Source organism: Tauraco erythrolophus, chromosome 1 (assembly GCF_009769465.1).
Source record: "Tauraco erythrolophus isolate bTauEry1 chromosome 1, bTauEry1.pri, whole genome shotgun sequence".
Classification (NCBI taxonomy): Eukaryota; Metazoa; Chordata; class Aves; order Musophagiformes; family Musophagidae; genus Tauraco; species Tauraco erythrolophus.
This window is the reverse complement of record NC_141465.1, coordinates 97,252,376-97,276,375: the sequence shown is the minus strand read 5'-3', so window position 1 is coordinate 97,276,375 and position 24,000 is coordinate 97,252,376.

Genomic DNA, 24,000 nt, shown 5'->3' with positions numbered 1-24,000 from the left:
CAGAGGCTCCTCTGAGAAGAATGTTGATAGCAGCTGATGTTTGTGGTTGGAAGTGAAACTCCAAGGACTTTTCAGTGTGGCGGAGTACAGAAACCCGGCAGGATAAGGGGGAGCATAGCTGGGACAAGGGGGACACGTTCCCCTTGTCATTTGTGTGGAACTTAAGACTGAGGGCCAAACTGGCCAATTAGTATTCCATATCATGCAGCGTCATGCCAGTATAAAGCGAGGGTCAGCGCGGGAAGAGGGGCTTTTGCGCGTTTGCTCTTTTTGCACTTTTGCTCTTTTGCGCTTGCTGCGCTGTTGCTCTGCTGTTTTTTTTTCTTTCTCTCCTCTCTCTTTCTCTCCCTCTCTGCCCCTCTCTATTTCGGGCCTCGCGTTCGTCCGGGAATTTGCATGTTTTCGGACGAGACGGGCTTCGCATACGAGGGGTGGTGAGCACCTACATTGTATTAAATCATCTGTATTAAATCACTCTTATCTCAACCCACGGGTTTCACGTTTATCCTTTAATTCTCTCCCTCATTCCTGGGGGTGGGGGAGGGGGAGTGACCGGCTGTGTGTGGGGCGGTTCAACATAACCCACGACACCGCAGAATGAATTTGACCTCTCTAATGCTTGAATCAACTCAGCTGGAAAACTGGATATTAGCAGGACCTGACTGAAAAATAGATGTAGCAAAATAGATACAGTCTCCATAAACAAATTACAGCCAAAACTACGTGAAAATGCATGTAGTTACTGTAAAACAGTAGAAGGAGAAATGGATTTGTGATATTTTTGTTGGAAAAACAAGCAAAGGTTCAAAGAGATATGTTGCTGTGGTTCCAATACATCTTTGCAGTGAGAGTTTAAGTAGCGTGACATTACAAATTTCTTCAGGGAAAAAAAATACTTGAAATCTGAGAGACCTAATGTAATGGATAATCATCTAATAAGGAATACATTTGGCAGAAACCATTCGAAACAACAAGGTAAAATATCAGATACCTTAGACATTTATTTGAATCTCAAATAATTAAAGAAATACTTTATAAGTATTTCTAATAAGTCATCCTCATATTTAGAGTCTTAATGTTATTGAATCTTCTCTAGACTTCATACATATTTTTTTAATATATTGTTTCTGGAGGCAAGTACCTAATCATTTATGTTTTTCAGACATTAATGTTGTTTCATCTGATATAGGAAGAAACATAAGAACAACCGAAGGAGCTAGGTCTTTTCTCCCTGGAGAAGAGAAGGCTCGGGGGGACCTTATCACAGTATTCCAGCACTTAAAAGCTGGATAAAAAGAGGTCAGAGGCTGTCTCTTCACAAGGAGCCACATTGAGAAGACAAGGGGCAGCAGCTATGAATTGCACTGAGAGGTTTCATCTTGATAAAAAAGAAATTTTTACAGTGATAATCATTCACTGGAATAAATTCCCCAGGCATGTGGTAGAGTCTCCATTACCAGATGTTTTCAAGATGCAATTGGACAGAGTGATCTATAATCTCATCTAGACTCCCTTTCCCATGAAAGGTTGGACCTGATGATCTTTTGATGTCCATTCAACTTGCACTGTTCTATGATTCTATGATTCTAACTTAAAGAACGTACTGGAATGGAAAATTTCATGCTAGCATCTTATCATTAAGCAATGATATAATTGTACTAATAATACCTTTCTGAAGAGATGTATGACCTGAATTCAAACCATTAGTATACCTATGAAGTAATATTTCAGAATTCATAGTCTACGCTCCTTTGAAACCTCTTGGAAATTGCTTTAAATCAGTATGAAAATAATCTAAAAAGTTATTTCCGTAAATATCAGAGATCATCTGAGTTGAAAGTGTCCTTATATTTAGAAAAATTACTATGTGTCATTGGATCTCTATCAAGAAATCTATGTTATGTGCACTGAGTAGTAATGATTTCAGAGCTATAACTAATCCAATTTAGATACCAAGAAGTGATTAGAATTTTTTTGGTTGTGGTGGCATGCAGGTTAGTAATACTGATGTCTCATTGAAACAACAGATGCCAATCTCAGTGGCTTTAATGGGGTGAGTGCAGCTGAGCATCACAATTTATGTAACACCAAGGGAAGTTTTTCTCTTAAAAATCTCTAAGATGACATCAGGTATTCATGTAGAATTGTTTCTTTACAAAAGAAGTTTCTGTAGCAAGAGAGACCACTTTGAGTTTAGGATATAGAGAGAAATTAAAACTTATTTAAAAACCATGACAGTTCGCTATAAAAGTTACCAACATAAATAGAGAAGGAAACCTCTGGTCCTCTTTCAGAAATTCAGAATTTATGTTAAAACGGTAGTAGATAATGATTTTTTTTCCCCTGAATTCCCACATACATAGTACGCTTCATTTCCATGATATAGCATAGGAGTGACACCCGACAGTCAAATATTGATCTCTGAACAAGGCCTACATACTATAAACCTGTCTTATGTTACCCTCAAAATCCTGCTTATAGACAAAGAAGAAAAGGTGTCCTATACTTAAAGCTAAGAAAACTTACTGCTTGTGAATTGAAATCTTAATAATCCATAATAATTTTAGTTCCAAAGTATTATTGTAGAAAGAGAATGAATATTTCTATGCAGAAAAGTTTTCAGTAATACAGTTAATATAGTTTATACTATATATACACACTTTTTAGTTTCCAGTCCTTTTCCTGGTGTTATACTTACTCTTTCTTCCTCTGATCTTCAGGGTTCTCAGGTCCATAATTTCCTTCTTTCACAATGGGAGTTGTCAGCACCTGCAATCCTTCACTGGAGGAACGTGGTGTTCATTTTAATGGTTTCTTCTTCACTATAGGATCCAGTCGACATCCCTTTCACTTGTTTCTAACACACTTTACACCTTTACTCTTCTTCATTAGTCCTGCAGCCCGTATTACATCCAAATGGAACTGTACATGGTGCCTTTTAGCTACGTTAGCTGTTATTATCCTCTTTGTCACTCATAGGTTTGCCCAGCTCCAGGTTTGCACTGCTATAACTGACAGTGTGAGTTGTGTATTGCTGGGTCTCCAGTGCCAGCCTGTGCATGTGCCACATCTCTGATCATCACACATCTGCACTTCTCTGCTCTACATCCTGTGTCCTTACTTCTCAAGGCCCCAGTTATCGTACCAGGCTTCTATTTCTCTACGCTACATCACTATGGTATAGTCGTAAATATCTCATTTATATAGAACAACTGCTTGTAACTGCTATCTGCATAAAACAATGTTTGTACTGTACAAAGATAAACACAATTAAACCAAAATATCCATCAGCACCTGCTCAGTCAGAAAAACTGCTGTCCCAGCTAAACTAAGTAAAACATAGCTGTAGGCAGGTCAAGATAACTTGAGACAGAATAAGTCTGACAAGTTCTGAGGCTGTGCAAACAGTATAAAGCTTATGGCCTGTTACTAGTCATGACAGTGTAGTATTACAGGGCTACACGGTTACATCTGTTTTCACTTGAAGTTTAAGATGTGTAATAATTCAAAGGATGAAGTCAAACATTCAAGCAGAGGTAGGATGCTGTGATTCCAAAATGTTAATATAGTTGCATTGATTGCTTTAGTGTGTGCGTATACATATATATATAATATATATATATAGTTTATTTATTTCCCTTATATGCGACCTGCTAAGCACGCTTTGAGGAATTTGATGTGGTGATTCAGGTCAAGGATAAAGTAGTTCCATTCTGCCTGAGTGGAAAGCTCCTTTAGTTATACTCCTTCTCACAGGATTAAAAAAAGAAGAAAGAAAGAAATGAAAAAAAAAAAAATTAGAACAGCTTTTTCTACCTGGCTCTTTCTTGGATATTTTCTTGTGCGACCTGGTACAAAAATTATCTTCTGTATTTGTTTGTACTCTGTGTATTTTTATTTGGATAGCATATATGCTCAAATGTAAGGCTGATTTTCATTTATACACTGTACACTGATTAGATATTGATATGTAGATAATTCAACTGTTGGTCTGAATCTGCGAATAAATTCTTTCTTGCAAAAGCCTTGACAAAGATACATTGAATATATCTTGGCATTACTATGTGATTTATATGTAATCTGCAAAATAGTCAGATACCTGAAATGCATTTGAACTTCCTTGTCAGAAGCTTATTAGATCATGACATCAGAGTGAGACCTCTGCCATACAGTAGAACGTATATGGTGAGATTCTGAAAGCTCAGCTGTGTTTTCAGATGCATTTATAATAATTGCTTTTGACTAGAGATTATAGGTCTCAGTGGGTCATTCTTCAGAAGCATTTCTAGGCAGTAATAGACATACTGCAAAAGGCACTTGAGACATTGTTTACGTGCAAACCTAAAGGTACTTTGATAAGGCTCAATTTTTTTTGAACAGATGGTGTAATTTGCTTCCTGCTGCGTTTAAGAGTTGTCTTCCTTATCCTGAGGTATTCTAGTGCACTCTTGTGCAAATCCTATTTGTCTGTTACAACTGGTTTTGTTTCTTTATTTCAATTTTCCTCTGACTTATCTTTCACTTTTATTGTGAGGTAATTTTTTCAGGGGATTACTGGCCTGATAAGCTTGATACGACCTTGACACACGTGGCCCTGGATTGTTGTAATAAGGTTCCTCCCTCCCTTTTGTGATTCTGCAATAACATAAGAAAATTACTTCTCTGAAATTACAAAAAGATTACCAATATAGTATAATGATGAATATGTTGCACCCTGTTCCCAGAGGTTTTCCTTTGCAAAGATCATGTGAAATCGGCCCATAACAAAGCCTAATTTTAAAATGCCATTTAATATGGGTATTTTTATTCTTAGAAGACATGGTTTTTGTGCCCTGGAAAGTCATCCACAGACTTCCTTGAAAAATAGAACCCTTTCCCTTAACTTGCTTTTACACCAATGGTGCTTTTCCAAAAAAAGAGAATGGCAGTCAGACAGAACCGTGGTGTCTGTTTTAAATCTGATCCAACCGGTGGATTTTCTCAACTGAAGACCATTACAACCAGTCAGGGTCACCATTTGTTAGATCTTCATACTGTCTCATGATCACATCAGTTGTGGCTTTCAGAGGAGGATGATTAGGGAATCCCATGAAATAAATGAATTCTGTCATTCAGATACCTTTATTTTCCTTCAGAGTGGTTACTGAACCACGTCCAAAACTGAAGCAGCAAGGTCAGAGGTAGCGATGTGTATGTTAAACCGTTTTACCATGCTCGCTTGCAGCTGTTATATCTGTACTTAAGGAAATTGAAGTTTATGTCACGGGTTGGAAGATGATAATAAGATATAAAATAAAATTATATTTTTATTTTCTTTGCCTTCTAGATCCCAGGCAGAGAAACTGCACAATGAAAACATAAGTTGGATGACTGTGTGTGACTTTGTGAATATTTGCCACAGGCTAAGGGTGTCTATCTACTTAAAAGTGTCTATATACAAAGGTATAAGCAGTTGTCTATTGGTTTTTCCAACATGCTGAGCTGCATAGTCATGAGTCAACTTCAGCCCAGAGCTACCTAACTTTATTTGTGAGATGTTGTGTCTCATCTAAAGCATTTCACTTTTACCTGACTAGAAGGTGCAATCAACAATTCCCAGTATTCTTGTAAGGTAACAAAAACCTAGTAATCCCTCTTTATGGTTTATGGTGGTCTGAAGAGCAGAGTAACGACTTGTTTGGAGGTCCATACAGAAAATCTGTGAGGTACAATACATGTCCCCTAATTTCCAGTTAATGATGGCCATTATCAACTATTCCTCTTCTTGCTTGAAGTTGTGGTTATACAGTTTTAGGCTTAGTATTGTGTCCTGTTAAAATTATGGGTTTTGTCTGCCGTCACTGGAACAATGCTGAAATGTGTTAGTGAATCTGACTCCAACTTCAGGAAGGTAGAGGAGTTAAATACTTCTAATTTAAAGTACTTTAAGGTCAGTAGCAGCTATGAAAATATAGAAAATGAAGGGAGTGAAATTCCTTTAGACTTCTGCTGACGTGCTTAGACCCCTTCCTTAATTTTGATGGTGAGAGATGTAAAGAGAATCAAGGTCATGAGGACTTGTGATCATTAAAGACTATTCAGCAGGTTACACTGATCAAATCTAATCAGAATCATTATTAACCTCCTCCTTAAGTGTTTTTTCATTATGTAAGAAAATTTAAGCTTTTCATCCTATATGACCTTTGTGATATGTAAGCAGTTGCAAAGTTTTACCTCAGATAAGCCTGTATTTTAAGGAATATTTCAGTATGGATAATATATGGTTATTTATGGACATCTTTCATGAAGAGACAAAAATGAAATATTGTTACTGTTATTGAATTACTGTCAGTTGTTACTGAATTTGCTCTTTATATCCTCTGCTGGAAGCTGCAGTTACCCACAATGAAACACTCAAACCCTCCTTATTTTAGTTTCAGTAATGTCTTTCCCATAAAGTAATTACTTTTATATGTTCCTGCTCCATCAAGGTTATTTCTAAAACATTGGAAATTTCTTTCAAAAGGGTAATTTTGTGGTGATCTGTAACTTTTTTCTGAAGTGTGGCAAGCAGAAACAAATGTACAGCTTTCTTATGAAAACTAGGCATTTACTTAGCTTCAAATGATAAAACAAGATAGGGAGAAGCAGCTGAAGCTATCTCACATCATAGTACAAATATTGATAAAGAGAATAAGTGACAAATCAATTTAAATGCAACTGAATGCAGCTAATATGACTCTGAATAACTCACAGAAGAATAAGTCAAGGGCATGCTGTACTCATTATTAATACTTAAGGTTCAAGACTTGCAAGTGGTTTCACTTGTCATCAAATGAAATGAAAAAAAAAAAAAAAAGGTTTAACTTTTGTAATAGCAAAAACTTTTCTCAGGAAGGCCTAAGCAAGCTAAAAATAATATTGAAGTGTTTGCAAACATGAATCAGTTCAAACACCATAGCTTATTTTAATGAAAAACACTTAAATATACCTTTAATGAATAAAACTACTTATTCAATTTTTGCACTTCAATGGTTTGCAAAGTGGAATGTTGCCCTACTTTTCTTTTAAGCATATTCTATTAAACATAACACCCACCTGGGAAGCACTTGGCACAAAAATAAACTGATCTCAAAGACATTGAAAGGTATTTTTTTGAAGTTTAATATAGAACTTTTAACAAAATAAAATAAAAAAATCTAAGTTATGTAACAATATTCCTTTCATACTTGCTACTAATTATTGCTGTTACATGTACAGTTCTGAAGGAAACATACGGGTAGCTTCTGGACATTCTTTAAATATTCCTGGAAAAGCATGCTTGTGGAGATGATTAGATCTTTTTCTTTTCCTCCTGCTCCTTGCATGTGTGAGATAATCTCATATACAAAGGAACCCGGGTGGAGCTGGGAGAGAGGGAGTTTCATTTAACTGGGTGTTCTGAATTACTCTGTAAACGTCTCTATTGGTGACCTTAGCAACAAAGGGTGATTTCAATCGCTCGTTGAAAATGCCTATTTCTCTCTGATAATAAGAAGTGTTCAGACTTAAAAATCCAATTTTGTTATGTCTAAGATGGGGTAGATGAGTCCCTCGCTATATTGACTCATACTGTGCTGCTTAGATGTGCATGAGTCAAATGGCTATCACCTTCCCTCTTCCCTGATTTTGCACCCTCAGAAACATAGAAAAGTTAACATGCAGAAGTTTCTGAATGGCCACTGTACCCTAGCTTGGCACATTAGAAGAAGCCTCAGTTGTCTCCAGTTTACTCCATTGGACTGAATTGTAAACTGCAGCAGTTTGGGAGCTTGAAGAGAATCAACACAGATGAGTCAGGGTGATGAATGCTTTAGCAATCTCAGTTTCAATTGCTGCCTTATGTTAGTCAACATGGAAAGTTACAGGCTTGTAATAGGCATGAAAACTGCCCATCCATATGATCCTTCAAATCTGTGTGGATTAGCCCTGCATAAAATACAGACGATATTTTTCACTCTTCTGTTGTGAGCAAAAGCATTTCTGGGCATCCAGCTGAATCCTGACAATGTGTTAATAGTGGCTGACCGGTTACTCAAGACCACATCAAGTAATCCTTCAATGCAGGTACAGCAGTCTTGACTGCAGTTACCCCCAATATCCTCACATGAACACTGTCAGACACTAGGCTATCCTGTGGATTAATGGGAAAACTGATCTTTTTGCAGTGAAGAAAGGAAAACAAGATCTTGTGTTAAGAACTGAGATCTAGTCCCTTCAAGAAATTATGAACCAAGAGATGAACCAGAACATTCAGTCCTGCTTCGTGCTCTGTTTGACAATGTACAGAACTACAAGAGCAGACAGACTGTATCCTTTTGAATACAAAGTTATTTAAAGAAAGGAAGACGCATCTGTGATTCAAATGGGAGACAAGATGCACCACAGGTGGACTGGCTGTTATCTGGTGCTAATGAGAGAGGAGCTTTGCCACATCTTAGGAAACCTCTGCTTCTATACACTTCAGTGGGGAAGAAAGAGGAGTGGAAAGATTTGTCATGATTATATGGTTATCTCCTGATAATAAAGGAGTGGCATATAATGTAAGTTCATGGTTCTTTTTTATGTATTCCCTACATGATGTCATTCTTGTACACACTTTTGTATTGTATAAGCAGGCTTATTATCTTTTACTATTATTTTTATTCTGCATCTTTTATGCCATCTTATGTGGCTATGCATAATTCCTCGCCTCTTTCTTCATTTGCATAAATTCAGGTATCCCCTGTTAGTGAGAATTGCATTAGTACTAAGAACAATGATAAAGCTCTCTGCTGAATCGACCTTAATATAGCTTGGCTTGGCTTGGCAGAGGGAAGTAACTTAACAGTAGCAAACGTATACTGTTGGAGTGACTTCCCATTCAGACTTCAGAGCTTAAAGGACACAGAACACGGGGTAAGTCTTTGTATGTCTGAGCTTGTTCCTATCAGCCCTCCTGGCCACTGTGGTTATTAGTGGTGACACATGGTTTAAGTTTCCCAGAGAGATGGATAGAGGGGAAAAAGGAAATTCCTTGCTCTTTCTTTTCTTTATCCCTGGTAAAAACCTTCAATTGTAGAAAAGATTGTGGAGAAGAAAGATGGGAAAAGTGAAAAGGAGGTGTAAAATTCTCTTTTTTTTGTTATTTTTATTTCTTTTTCTTTTTTTCCTAAGCACTGTGTTCTTGTCTAAAGATCCCAATACTGCACAATAGCTCAGCAGAGAAGAAGTAGATGGGTGGCCTGAGAGAACGGTGTGATGAAGTTGAGGCTTCTCTGCTCCTAGTGAGAAGAGAAAAGTAATTGGACAGCTGTCAAAGTTTCTGCCCTGGGATCTGTATTTCTAAGAGACAGAAAACATACACTGTCAAAACAACATTGAATACAAGGGAAGAAGTGAGTAAGAAGTGCTGAGATGCCATTCATTTTGCCTAACTTCTGCTGCCTAGAAGCATATAACTAGTCTAACCGAAAGCTTCCACAGCTGACAGAAGGAAACAAAGGTACACTCCAGAGGCCGAGTCATCCCATCCAAAGGTATTGACACACAGGAATAAACTGTTCTCTGTAATCACCTGTTTGCACTAACTGAAGAGAAAACGTAATGAGTATGTAAAAAAGTCTAGCTTTTAGAGGATAAATTTAAGTGAGATGAATGCCTTTTTCGATATTCCTTCAGATTCTCTAATTTGCCTGTCTTCATAATTAGGTATTAAGGTTAAATTACTTAGTCTTTCAAAAACTACTGAATTTGCATTACAAACTTATATCCTTGTTATAATCTTGATACAAGTGACAAGTTTGGCAAAGTAAATTTAACTCTGACTATAAATGTGATAAGCTACCTAACTAGAAATATTCAATTGAATAGTCATTTACATACAACTGTTTTGTGATGATAAAAACACATGTCTTTTCACATGGTTGCTGATGTAATGCTTGAAGAGTGGAGAAGCCCTGAGATATAACAGCTATGGTTATGAAAGATAACACTGAAAGACTTCTAAATAAGCATAACTTTCTGCAGAGTAGTGAAGACTATCCTGATGAATTGCCCATCACATTCAAGATACTCACAGAACTGACCAGGAGATTTATTTTGAGGATGTTTGAAGGTTAACATCAGAATTGACCGTGAAATTATGCAACCTGATCCTAATATACCAAATGTCCTCTAAGTAGTTCTTTCCTAGTTGTTTTTCACTAAAGCATACCCTTCTAAAAGGGACTTTTTCATGATTTGATGTCATCAAGAGATGAAAAATCCATTACTTTTGTTTCTTCCAATTGTTAATCACTCCTATTGTTAAAAAAGTTAACCTGATCTCTGTTTTCTATGTGTAAAGCTTCAATATCTGGCTCTTGGGTGATCTTACAATTTTTTTAATACCAATTTAAAGAGCCCTTCAGTATTCACTATTTCATCTCTCCAGAGATACCTTAATTACTATAATCCAGACATTTATATTTTCTTTGATCAGCTAAAAGAATGAGTTCTTTAACTTTTTCGCTGTATGGAATAGTTCTTCAGCTCATGAATCATTTTTATTGCTCATTTCTTCCTTTTCCTCAGCCTTTGACATTTTTCTTTTTTTTTTTTTTTTCCCAGATGCGCTTCTTGCCTAACTTATCAGCTAAGAGCAGAGCTTTTGATTCATTCCGTCAAATGAATGAATCTCCCCAAGCATTTTCTGATGATTATTTATAAGTATTGCCATGTGAACCGCAAATCACTAAAGCATGCATGGGTAATTAATGCCCATTTCATATGAAATATGAAGAGTAAACATCATTAATTTACTGTGCATAAAAATCTTCAAAAACCAGGATATGTATTTAATACTTTTTCATGTGGATAACATTTCATCAAGCTTCTCATCACTACATACAGTTCTTCTAATATCTTAAGGAATATGTCATTCAGTACCATACATACTGTGCATAATCAAGATATCAAATAATAAAAGTGACCACTTTTTTTCCTTTCTCACTTGTAGCAATGGATTATTCCTCTCTAATCCTAATCTGCTAGAGGAAGAAACACTGCTGTTTTTCACAGAATCTGTTGATATGAAGTATATTTCTTTTCAGAAACAGTCAACAATAAATGAAAATATTAGGTTGAAAATAGTAGCAGAAAAAGGCATTAACAGAAAGATGGATCAAAAGACTAAACCATTATGCCCTTCAATTTTGAGAAAAAATAGAAAACTTTTCAATGTTTGGAGGTTAATTTGAAAGACATTTCAAAAGTTTACATGTCTGTAGAAGTGCTCCAAGGAAACTATTCTCAACAGACCTACTCCTATTCATATTAAAAATCATATTGAAATGTTACAAATAGAATTGACTTCTGTCATCCTTTCCTTTCTCCCTGATTACTTCTTTTCATAGTCCATCAGCACAAGCACCATCCTTAAAATGGAGAAGCAATCTGATCAACTAGTCAGAATGAGAATACTTGTACAACATAAGAAAGCTAGTATCTTTTCTTGTTTTCTGTTAGATCTAAAATCCAAAGGGATTTTCTGAAGCAGAGCCAGTTTTTCTAACTTCAGGGAGAGCTGAAACAGATCTGTTCTGCACATTTTGAAAACTGCAGATTCTTCAAGGCTTTTGGCCACATTGTGTCTTTTCTGCCTACCAGGTTCAAGGCCAGGTTGAATGAGGCTTTGGGCAACCTGGTGTAGTGGAGGGTTTCCCTGCCCATGGCAGGGGGGGTGGAACTAGATGATCTTGGAGGTCCCTTCCAATCCTAACCATTCTATGATTCTAAGGTATACCATATGCTGGAAATACTTGTACTTCAAGTCCTTTTAACTTGACTTCAACAAACTTCTTTTTTGAGTGTGGTAAAGGTATCACAGAAGCCTTGGACCTTGGTATTATTTCAGCTATATAAGTAAAAGTCTGGATTAACTGTAGACTTCCATATGTGGACTGTTAATCTGAAAGATGGCAGAAAAGGAAAATAACAACAAAGTTTAAAAAATAGCTTGAAGATGGAGAATGTTTCCTAACAAAAATGAATAAATATTGCTTTCAGTGATAGCTATATTTTGTAAGAGGGTCTGCCTTTAGCTACAGCTACAGGCAGTAGTTCATCAGAGATGTAGATTTAAATTCTTACTGCCACAGTATGTAAATATATTGGAACTTAATTGGAAGTCCAAAAATGCGCACCATTCAGGGTTTTTCTGATATGTGATAACATCAATTTAATTTCCATCACAGTTAGGCCTATCTTACTCTCTCGGTATCCACAACAGGACCAAGTACTGAGGAAATAATAAACTATCATATATATACACATAGATATACTCACTCACCATGCCTGTATTCCAACTTATTAATGGAGTTATGTAGGAGAAGCCATCCATTGCTTGCCTATGGTATACTGTTCTGCTTTGCAACAGTGGGCTATGAGGATGTTTACTTTGGAAAAAGCTTACAGGATCAGATAAATATTTTCAATATATTATAAACAGCAATAAAAGGCTTTTCACTAGATGCCCAGCTATATTTCAGTTTCTGAGTTCTGCAGCACTTCAGGAACCACTCAACCTTTTGACTTTCAGTTTATGAAATCTGCTGAGTTCTTCCAGTGAATTACAGCCTTGTATTCATATGGTGGTCATCTTTTATTCCAAATACTGCATTCTTATATTGCAAGATGCTAAACAAAATACTGAAATAATAAGCTTAAATATAGGCCACTGTAGTGTAAAATAAGAGAAAGCTGTAAGTATTATTCTTCAGTCATTTACAAATACATTTATTGATTACTGTCTGTAAATATATTTCTAATTCTGTACGTGCATAACAATTATCTAAATATTGATTTCATGACTGGTTTTTTGGTTTGGTTTGGTTTGGTTTGGTTTTTTGCCAGCATGCATAATTCCATCTTTTTTCTGTTTTTATTTTTGGTAAATGTCTGAATATACCAACCGAACTGTGGAATTCAGTGCTGTTGACTTTGTGCCTGGAGCATAAAATAGAGCCAGTAATGGAAGAAACTACCCTATATGAAAGAGTGAATGGGTAAGAGTATGCTTAGAATATTTATCTTTTGTTTCCAAAGTCTTTCAAAGTACACAGATTAGGAAAGGACTAAGTGGCCATCTGAAGAACAGGACTTGTGAATAACCTACTTCAAATGATCTCATAAAGATCATCAATTCATCATGGTCAGGATATAAGAAAATCCATTCTAGCTCCACAAAGAGCACTTCCTACTTTACCTCTCCAACTCTAATTTCACACATTTTACTAGTGAGTTATTTATTTTTTCAGTCCTCTGAAACATCTGGTGTAAGAAGCTGTTGGAGAAAGTATCCTGGTTTTGATAGACCTTTCATCTGTTCTGCAGTGACTAATTTTATGCTCCACCTGCTCTGTCATACTGAATCACATTTACAATCTCTTTGAAATGTTGCTTAAAAAACATCCAATTGTTAAGCAAAATGTTTACAATGAAGGTGTTTTCCTCACATAAAGGCAAACCTTTACAAATGTTGTTACGGAAGATCTGGAAGCTCTTTTGTTAGAACTGAAAATGGTATATTTTTCACTTTCTGACATACCCAATAGAGGCTGTATGTTTTTCAAAGAAGCTGTAGCTGTTCTAGTTGATGTGTGGGGACATATTAATATGAAAACTTTTTTATTCTCTAATAGGTAGATATCAGGCATTAAACACCTAGAAAGATAAAAGAATCAGAATAAGATTTCTGTATGATTAACTGACAGAATGATGCTTCCATTTATTCTGAAGAATTACTAGCTCCTCAAGTTGTTCTTAGTCAATGGATTTCTTTTCAAAGTATACTTCTACTGAGCCAGAATAAGCATATCAGAATTCAGCTCGAAATATTTTGATCATTTTTGAAATGGAAGGGCACTCATTGTTGCAGGGTTATATTGAGTCATATACTGGAATGAAATGTCAGATCTGTGCATGTGTATTTATAGACATTTTTATCCAGGTTGACAGTATTTTTCATGTATCCTGTCTTCTTATAAATTCTTTCTGGTACTATTAATGTAAGTGCCTGGTATTTATTTTTGCCTCTTAACATATCCAGTGTCATATGTCTACCCTGTTCATGTTCTGAACAAAGAAGGGAAGGAATGTAAAGAATCTAAATCAAAACTGAAACAACAGACACAGAGAAGCAAAGCCAAGAAATAATCCTTTATTGTTTCTTATCGTCAAGTAACAAATTATCACTTTGGTTTTTCCCCCTCATTAACTGGGCTAAAAAGCAATACTTTGTTGCCAATGGATAAGTAAGAATTTAGTCTCTCTTTTTCATGAAGATAAAAAGTAAAATCATTTTGCCATGACCCAGGAGCTGCATCAGGGTGAATAAAGGATGAGATAAATAATGCAAGCCACCTAAACTAGGATTTTTTATTAACCACATTTAAATATTCTTTGATCTTGCTCTCTGGCTCCTGCTCTCAGAACAATGTAAGAAGCTAGCTGGGAGTAGAGCTAAAGCCATCGCCCTGAACAAATAGATTACTGTCTGTGATCATGGAATACATTAGCAAACATTCTACTAATGTGAAAGATTGCACATCTTTTAGTCTCCAAACTGCTACTGGTTATGTGAAGAGCAGAGTGAACAGTAGCAGTTATAGTATAAATGCTGGATAGAAGAAAACAAAGAAGATGCAAATTGTTTTGGTAAAGCTTTGCATTTCCTTAAGCTGAATAGTCATTAAATTCTCTTTGGCGCATTGTTGAATATTTTCCTGGTTTGCTCATTAATATGTGTTGACAGCAGCTCAGTTTCTCACCTCTTTCTTAGTGGTTGGCCTTTTGATTCTTACTGTTAGAAGATTTGTGGTATGGATCTGCTCTCAGGTCGAGCATTTTCCTACTTGCATCTGTAGGTACAGCAGCAGCACATGATCCAACTCTTCTAAGACCTAGATAGCCTTATGTTCTCCTATTCTTCTGTGAAGGATGGGAATTGATTATAATTTGTCTTTTTTCATGAAGACCTGGAGAATCTAGATCTAACAGCATCTTGCAATAGCTGGAGGATGCTGTGGTAACTTCTTAGCTACAGCAAGATGTACAGTGCAGCACCAGTTTCTTACTCATCCTTTTTTCCTCTGAGACTGTTGTCTTCTATTTTCTGCTTCTACCTAGAATGAGTTGACTAACCTGATCTTTTGAGCTATCCTTATTACTCAGAAAGGAAGTCAAAAGCTCCCATTGCTCTGATTGGAAAATCATCTGTAAATTTGTGAGTCTAATGGGTGAGGGGGAGCAGGAAGGTCCTCTCTGGTTTGTTACAGCTCTCCTGTAACATGTGGCTAAGTATATGGAGATGATTGTCTCAAGGAATATTCTTGTAGGGTGAAATATCATGTTCTTTTCTCATATTGCTTCCTGTTTTGTAGATAGCATTTATATTTAGAGCAGTAGACTATTTCAGAGATTATTGCATTGAAGTGTGGTATAATGAAAATGACTCATATGAAAGGCTGAAAGAAATGAAGCTGTCATGGTTTCAGATGTTATATCATTTCATGGATAAATAACTAGTTAAAAGATAAAAAAGAAGGAGAAGGAAAAAAAAATAGGTGGCTCCCCAGATAATTTGTTCCTGGTCCTATTCAATCTATTCATAAATGATCTGGAAAAAAGAGTAAGTAATACAGTGATAAAATTAACAATGATACCAAATAGTTCAGGATATATTTAGTTTTTACTAGCTGTAAATTGTCTCTGAAGCATCTACAATATTGAATGGCTGCAAGATAAAAGGACAGATGACATTCAGTCTTGTTAACTGGAAAATAATGACTATGCCATTCTATGATTCTATGTGTGTAAAAAAATAATTGACTACATATACACAAAGCTGAGACCTGAATTAGCTATTTACCATTCAGGAAAAAGATCTTGGTGTCATGGTGAATAGTTCTTTGCAAATGTTAGCTCTATGCTCTATGCTCACTGGCACTCAGAAAGGCATGCTAATAATTATTATAAAAAGATTAAAAAACACAAGAAAAAACAAAATTATGTCAGTGCATAATCCCATGATGAGTCCATATTTACAACCATTTGTGAAGGTCTACTCAGGCTTCCTCTTCCTCAGCTTCAGAACACATGGAATTTGAAAAGGTACTTTGGCAAGGATGATAGGAGATATAGAAAGACTCTTTACGACAAACAATTAAACAGGCAGGGAGTGTGTAGCCTAGACAAGATTTTCATTACGAAGACTTGTAAAATCATGAATGGTATGAAAACAGTGACTAGCACAAGAATTGGGGGCAACTATTTCATCAAATGAAATTAAGTATGAATCTATGATTCTATAGTTCTATGCAAGTAAAGGCTTTGTGAGGCTTACAGAGGGCTGGAACACCTCTCCTATGAAGACAGGCTGAGAGAGTTGGGACTGTTCAGCCTGGAGAAGAGAAGGCTCCGGGGTGATCTTATAGCAGCTTTCCAGTACCTAAAGGGGGCCTAGAGGAAAGCTGGAGAGGGACTTTTTACAAGGGTGTGTAGTGATAGGACAAGGGGCTATGGATTTAAACTGAAAGAGGGGAGATTTAGATTAGATATAAGGAAGAAATTTTTCACTCAGAGGGTGGTGAGGTACTGGAACAGGTTACCCAGAGAAGTTGTAGATGCCCCATCCCTGGAAGTGTTCAAGGCCAGGTTGGATGAGGCTTTGGGCAACCTGGTGTAGTGGAGGATTTCTCTGCCCATGGCAGGGGGTTTGGAACTAGATGATCATTGAGGTCCCTTCCAACTCTAACCGTTCTATGATTCTATGATTCTATGATCTCTTCTTGGCCTAGGAGAGAGCATTTCTTTTCTTATCTCCTGTACTGCCTTCCATTTCTCCTCAGTATTCTGACATGACTTTGCAATAGTTTTGGATAAATCTTCTCTAGCCCTCTGTTTATTTTGAGCTTATAAACAGTACTAATTAAATTTTCCGTTATAGTTTCTTACCTTTTCTAAATTAAGGACAAACTCATTATTTTGATATTTCAGAAGGACATCATATGTCTTTTAAGGATGGCATTAAGAGCCATCTCTTCTTTTCCTGCAGGTTGACTATGTTGAGGTTAATATGAATTTACTTCAGAGGCACAGAGGAATGAGAAAGATCTCTTGAGTCTTGGAGCCCAATCCACTACAATCTCAGCAAAGGGAGGCCATTTAGGCCAGAAGAAACCACAGATTAAATACTGGTGGCATTACTTAGAGCACAATCCCCCAAAAACCTTCAGATCAGATTGACTACTGTAGTCATCTCAAGTTTCTGACACAGTCAGGGGAGATTGATGAACAATTCCAGTGTCTGAATACACCAAAGATGCGAACTCTTTCTGGAAGTACCTATCTCTTTCCACTAACTACTAATGATACCTTGTCAGTGACATTCCTAAAACAATTCTCTTAACTGTCAGAGCTCTTAGTAATAGGCCTCAATGGCCCTGACCAGTCTCCTTTTTTTTGGACCTCCTACTCCTCCTTCCCGCTTCAGCTCAGGTCTAGGACTCTAGTCCTTGGCTGAGGTATGTCGTGAGTGTGTCTACCTTCCATCTTGTGACATTCTGCTCTAATTTACTTGATTGATCTTGGACTTACCTTATGGGCAACTTTGCATTCAGTCCTATCTCTGTCCCCATCTCATGGATGGACCTCAGAATTAAATGACAGGTAACCTTGTCTCAAGTCCCATCTCTAGGTCTGTAACCAGCGGTTCCTGACTAGTCACTCCAGATGGACCCTGGAGACGACTGCTCACCTTGATTGTCGGGCACTATGGATGGCCCCTGTCGCTGTCACCAGTGCTGCCCTGCTCAGGTCCTGCAGTTGCACACCTACAAGTGAGGGCACTGTGCAGCCTGTGCTGGGGCCACCCTGAGATCTCAGCTCATCCTCCCCTGGAGAGCAATCCCACTCCTGCTGCTCCCTGAAAATTCAGTTCAGTGAGATGAGACTGAGCCTTGCCAAACTCTTAAAAAAAAAAATCTTATTATTATGAAGAGCAATTCTCAGTATTTGACTGTATTTGAAGTTCAGTGCTTCTGACATTCAATAGCATCTTAATATTCACAACTCTGGATTTTAAGCAAACAGACTTTGGCCTGTTCAGGATTCTGCTTGGAAGAATCACACTTGCTCAATGATACTTGTTTATTTAAAAGTAACATTTACCTAGAGTATTTAGATCTAATCATTGTTTTCATAAGCTCACCCTCTAGAAATGCAGAATATAATGCTTTCTTTTATGCCTTTTCTGTTTAGTTTATGGGCATTCAGGTCTGAGAATGTGTATGGAGAAGAATAAAGCCTGATCTTGATACAGACTTCTAGATTTTACCACAAACTACAGCTATAAGACAGTATGAAGCCTTTAATGTATAAAAGTCATTCAGAAACTGGTAATAAACTGAAGAAAATAGAGATGACAGAGAATAGGTTGATACGGGTTAAAGTTAACTAATCTGGCTCTGAACATTAGAAGAAAAGGAGAATTAGGAAGTCTGTAAAGAAAGGAATTGTGTAAACTCAGTTCAAAACAGAATCAAAATAAAAGTGAGAGTAAATTGTACGAAAACTTTAGATGTGGTAAGAAATGTATTTATATACAGGAGAGAGAAACCAGAAAAGAAATTTGAAGTAGTACAAAATGCATAGGTCTAAGGAAGAAACTTACTTTTTCTCTATTTTCAAGAATGTAATAATTCTTATATAGTATGCTATTGTTAGCAACACATAAATCTAGAATGTGTCTTTACTGGAGATTTCTGTAACATTTTTATACGAAAAAAACAATATAATTAAAAATCCCTTTCTATTCAAAAGAACTCCCTCCATCCCCCCATCTTCCTATCCATCTTCCCTTTTTTCCCCTTTCCTTCCCCTCTTCCTTCTTCGCTTCTGCATCCCTTGCCATTATGATAATTTCCTGCAGTTTTATATTTCTAGTTTATATTTATTGGTTATCAGTGTGAAAAGTATTTTTGCAAATGCTTTTGAATTTCAGTATTTTCTCAACAGAAAAATATAAGTAGTTCAATTAACTTAATTTCCCTTTTATGTAACTAATTTTGTTATCAAAGCTTGGAGGATGGTCTGGAAAAAAAAAAAAAAGAAAAAAGAAACAGAGAAGGATTTTTTTTCAGTTTTAGAATATATTGCCAAGAGCATTTTCTTTTATGTTACAGGGTATATTTGAATTACTGTTTGCAAGCTGGTTTTAATAGCGCTGTTTAAAAGTGTCAGAAAGAGCATATTGACAATACTACTAAATCAAGACTATAAAGACTGCAAAGTCAGAACATACGCAAGAAAACTCAGAGAAAAGATGCCTGAATTATTAAAAAGAAGAAAAAAAAGAGGGAAAGTTAGTTTGTATCATAACCAGTTCACTGTGCTAATCATGATTTCAATCCCATGTAACACTACCTGTTGCTTTATTGGCCTAGTAATTGTTTCTGTTCATTCCATAGATAGAACAATAAAGCCTGTCTAGAAATGTGATCAGTCTAGAAGTGATACTAAATACTTGCTGTCCACATGATTAAATAATTCAACGTAATTTCAGATACTCTAGTTTCCAGAATGGTTTGGTCAGAGGTAAGGCAATATTAACTGCTCTGCAAAATCAGAGGAAGAGGAGGAAATTTCCACTTTGGAACAATACTACCAAAGATGCTTAAATTCTCATCTTCGGTTGCTGCATCTTTACCAAAAAACCCTACTGTTTAACTGTCAAATATACTATGTTTGCTCTAAAAGTAATGGTGGCATTTTTTAATAAAAGCTCTCTAGCTTTTGGTACATCACACAAGTACACAGAAAATTAGACATGTGTACTGTTTGGTCTTGGTATAATTTGCAAGTGTTAAGAGAAAAGCTGAAGACTCCTGAGTGCTAGAATTACACAGTAAAATATAGTAGGGAACATTGATCAGTCTCGAGGTATATATTTTATTTTCTGTTAGCGATATAAATACAATATTCTTGTCATTGCCATTGTGAAAGTTTTTGAGATACGTAACAACAGCGCTGTATCCATTTTCATTGCTGTCTATAAATATATAGCATGATTACTGGAAGTACACTGATGCAAGTGATAATGATAACTCAATTTGAAAAGCACCTTTCTCACCATGCTCTCTGGCACTACCTAACTAGCTATATAATGCATTAATTATGACTTTACTGTGTCTTTGCGATAAGAGACAAAATAGTACTTTGTGTGTGATGTAATATCTTCTATAATTGCATTGCCTCCTATCTAAATCTAAGGTTTAGTTTCACAAAAATGAAATTTTGGAGGTCAGTAGTGCCTACATTCACACTATGTTCCTAAAATATCCTTTTAATCACAGAAGAAATGCCTATTTGATAATTGGTACAATTATCTTAGAATAACACTTCACATTTCTGCAGAGCTGTGCAGGTGATTATTATACTGCTCTGAGACTCATAAGTGAATGAACCATCTTACTATCTTTCTGTGTTTCATGTTATCATCATCTTCTCTCAGATGCGGAAGGTAAGATATAAGTAATTTATCTAGGACATTGAAACAAATTCTGAGCAGAACTAGGATTACAATTAAATCTTTCCTCATAATCTGTTAGAAACATTAGACTATATTTTATTGTCATTCTTCAGAAGATCTAGTCAGAAACTTAATCTTAAAACAAATGTATGTGCACATCATGTCCAGTGTATAACTCAGTATCAAGTTTAATATTTTTAAAATGATAAAAAATAATCTGAGTCATGCATTGCAAACAAAAGGCAATATTTTTTTTTCCAGCAAGCTCTGTTCATGAGCAAAGTATTGCTAGTACCACTGACTTCCTTGTGGATTTATCTTTCACTCTGTTTCAGCTAATAAGAAATCTTTGCATGTAATAATTGAAATAAGTCTCAGAGATGGTGGCGCCTGGCTGCCAGGAAAGTATCAATAAAGTGATTTTGTCCTCAGAAAATGCCATTCTCCTCAAACTAAACCTTTTTGCTGTGATGAACTGGTTTCAAAGAAAGACTTTTGGAAAGGTTTCCCAGGTCTTGGATAAAACATCCGGCAAGAAAGAGAGAAGAAGTGAGACTCCTGAATAATAAGTGATCAGATAGGAAGGATATTTAACTGGAATTGGGAAGACCTGGATTAAGGATTAAATTCCTTCTATGAGGGGTTTAATACTTTCATACTTCATGTGTCTTATCAGTTTAGTCATTCAGAGGCTGGAGTCGCAGTGCCATGTATTATTACCACTTACGAATTTTCCTAAAATATCAAATGCTCTAGTGAATTGGAAAAATTATTTCCTACTCAGTTAAGGAATGAAGGTAAATTTTTGTAAAGCATTAAAAGTGACAGAAGACTATATTCTGATGATTTTAACATGTATTTTAAAACCCATATGACTTTAAAATTCAATGTGATTAAGTTAAATTTCTACCAAGGAACTGATCATGCAGTGTTTTTTTCGCAAATCGAATATTTGTGTCATGACCTCAAAAAAGATCAAGAGAAAGAAGAAACTCTATTTATCATTTGCAAGTACTAGATGAACTTTAGAATGAAAGCTGTATGCTCCTAAAATCCTATGACTTGGGTGAGATATGTTGTTTTCACAAATTGAGGTATATTTAATCAAAATAAATTTGTTTTGGTTTCAGGTAGCTACACTATACTCCATCAATGTAATGAGGTCATGGTTGAACTTAATTAATTTTACATGAATATACTGTTTCCTTTTTTAACTTCTGGTTGTACTAGTGAGTACAAATGACATTGATGGATGATAGATGCAAACTTTCCAAATGGGTCAAGCAGTAAAGTTCAGATGTAAATTGATCCAAGAGCAATTTCATTTTTAATTCTCAGACTAGTAACAAGCTCTACCAAAAAAACCCACTCCAAACAAGAAAAAAAACACAACCTTGAATAAAAATTCCAGAGTAAAACTTGTAAAGGTGAAGAATTTGCCTGAAGTTCTGAAAAGTTTTTCACCATTAAGTAGAAGATACAGTTCATCCTATATGAGATCAGTGTATTGGAAATGGAAAGCGTTGATGCATCCTAGTTTGGTATAAGGATGCCAGTCCAGTAATGACTTCATTAAAGTCAATAGGAATTTTGTCGTTAAAGGTTATCTATCTCCTTTGTTCGGGCCTTCTCTGTCACTGCACTTGCAAAACATTTAACAAGTAAAAAATTAAGAATAAAATGTTGAAAATATTAATTTTGAGCCTAGTTTTCCAAATTCTCAAAATCACTTGTGAAAGAAATCTGATTATCTTTTCTATAAATTTCAACAACCAGTGCTGTGGAATGTTAAGAATTTTTACTTTGACTAGAAGACTAATATATTGCTTAATACTTAAATTCATGAAGGGCTGAGAATTAATTTCCTGAATCTATTAACACTGGCTGCATAGACATTCAGCCTGAAACAAAATAATAGAATTCAGTAGGATTCAAATCAACATTTTTGTGGGAATTGTAGATATGGGTTCCAGGACTTTAAGACAGCTGAGGGAACTGAATATAACTTTCTCATTTCTGGGCAAATGCTTTAATTATCATACCGCCCTTCCCTCACTTCTACCCCTCAGCCTTCCTCAAAACTTGATAATCCTTATAAAAGAGATTTATTTTACTGCAAAAGGACAATGGCTGCCTTGCGTTGTGCTCATCACACACATGCAACTTTGAATTTCAACTTTAACAGAACTTGAGTAAGGGTGAATAGACATCAACTGACTTCACAGTGTCTCTGTTCATATTCAAACACTTGGAGGAAGTTTTGATTCAAAGAATTTTGACTGAATTTAGGTGACTGAAGGTAGTATTGAAAAAACAGAATCTCTGAATCACTCTCTTTGACATACGCTTTTTTTTACCAAAGATTTGCTTTAGGTATGAAAATAAGTGGGCTAATCTTTCCCTTGTCCCTAAGATGAGCAGTGCATGTTATTGTAAGATCCTTTAACAGTACAGGGGAGTACGAGATGACTCTGAAAGGCAATTTAAAAAAAAAAAAAAAGCCACATGTATATCTGGGCTATTCATTCCAGAGAAGAACTGAACCTTGGTCTACAGCTTCTACAGCAAGTACTCTAGCCATTTCATTATTACAACAGGAGGTTGGGAGGTTGTGCTAACTGCAACTCCACAGCCACATTGGAAAGCAATTCTTCTTGAGTTTTATGACGGCCTCCTTCCTGTTGATGTATAGAAATCAAGTTGAAAATGCCAGTTGGTTTGGGGCCTCCACTGGGACGTTTGCCTAAGGATTGCCATCATTTGCGGATCCCACTGGAGCTTGTGGAAAAGCCAGCATTTATTTTCTGGGACTTCAGAATTTTTAAACATTTAGAAAAAACAAAAGGGTTTGGGAATAGGATTCAGTCTCTCTAACTGTAGACATCTCAATCTGAGTTAGTGGCTCTGAGTTCCCTCTAAAACAAGTAGAAACACACGATTTGAAGGAGCGATTTGACTGACCTATTTTAGGCATCTTCAGCAGATGAGCACGTGCATATTTTTCTTCATTTTGACTATGCTGGAGTCCAAGCTGCTGTAGATGTTGACATGGTGAAATGAACTGCTTTTAGGGAGCTCTTGGGTCAGAAAGGAGCTACTTGCTTGCTTTTGGAAATGCTGTGGAGACAGTCATTGAACAGCAATGTTTTTAACTTGCAAGTTTGGATTTAGAGGTGTAAAGGTCAAATTATCATCATGTCCCTCAATTGAACGAACTTCCTCTTAGACTTTTGTGTAACTCAGAAGTTCTGAGTAGTTGATTTAGAACTATAGTATAGCTACCCAGTAGTGTATTTTTCTATCACCTTAATTCCCGCCCAACTTTCAGATTCACTAATTTCTAATTAAACAGTGGTTAGAGTGAATACATTGACTGTAAGCCACCCGACTGTTGACAGCTTACAGAAAAAAAGTACTGTTAATGGTGAATTTCA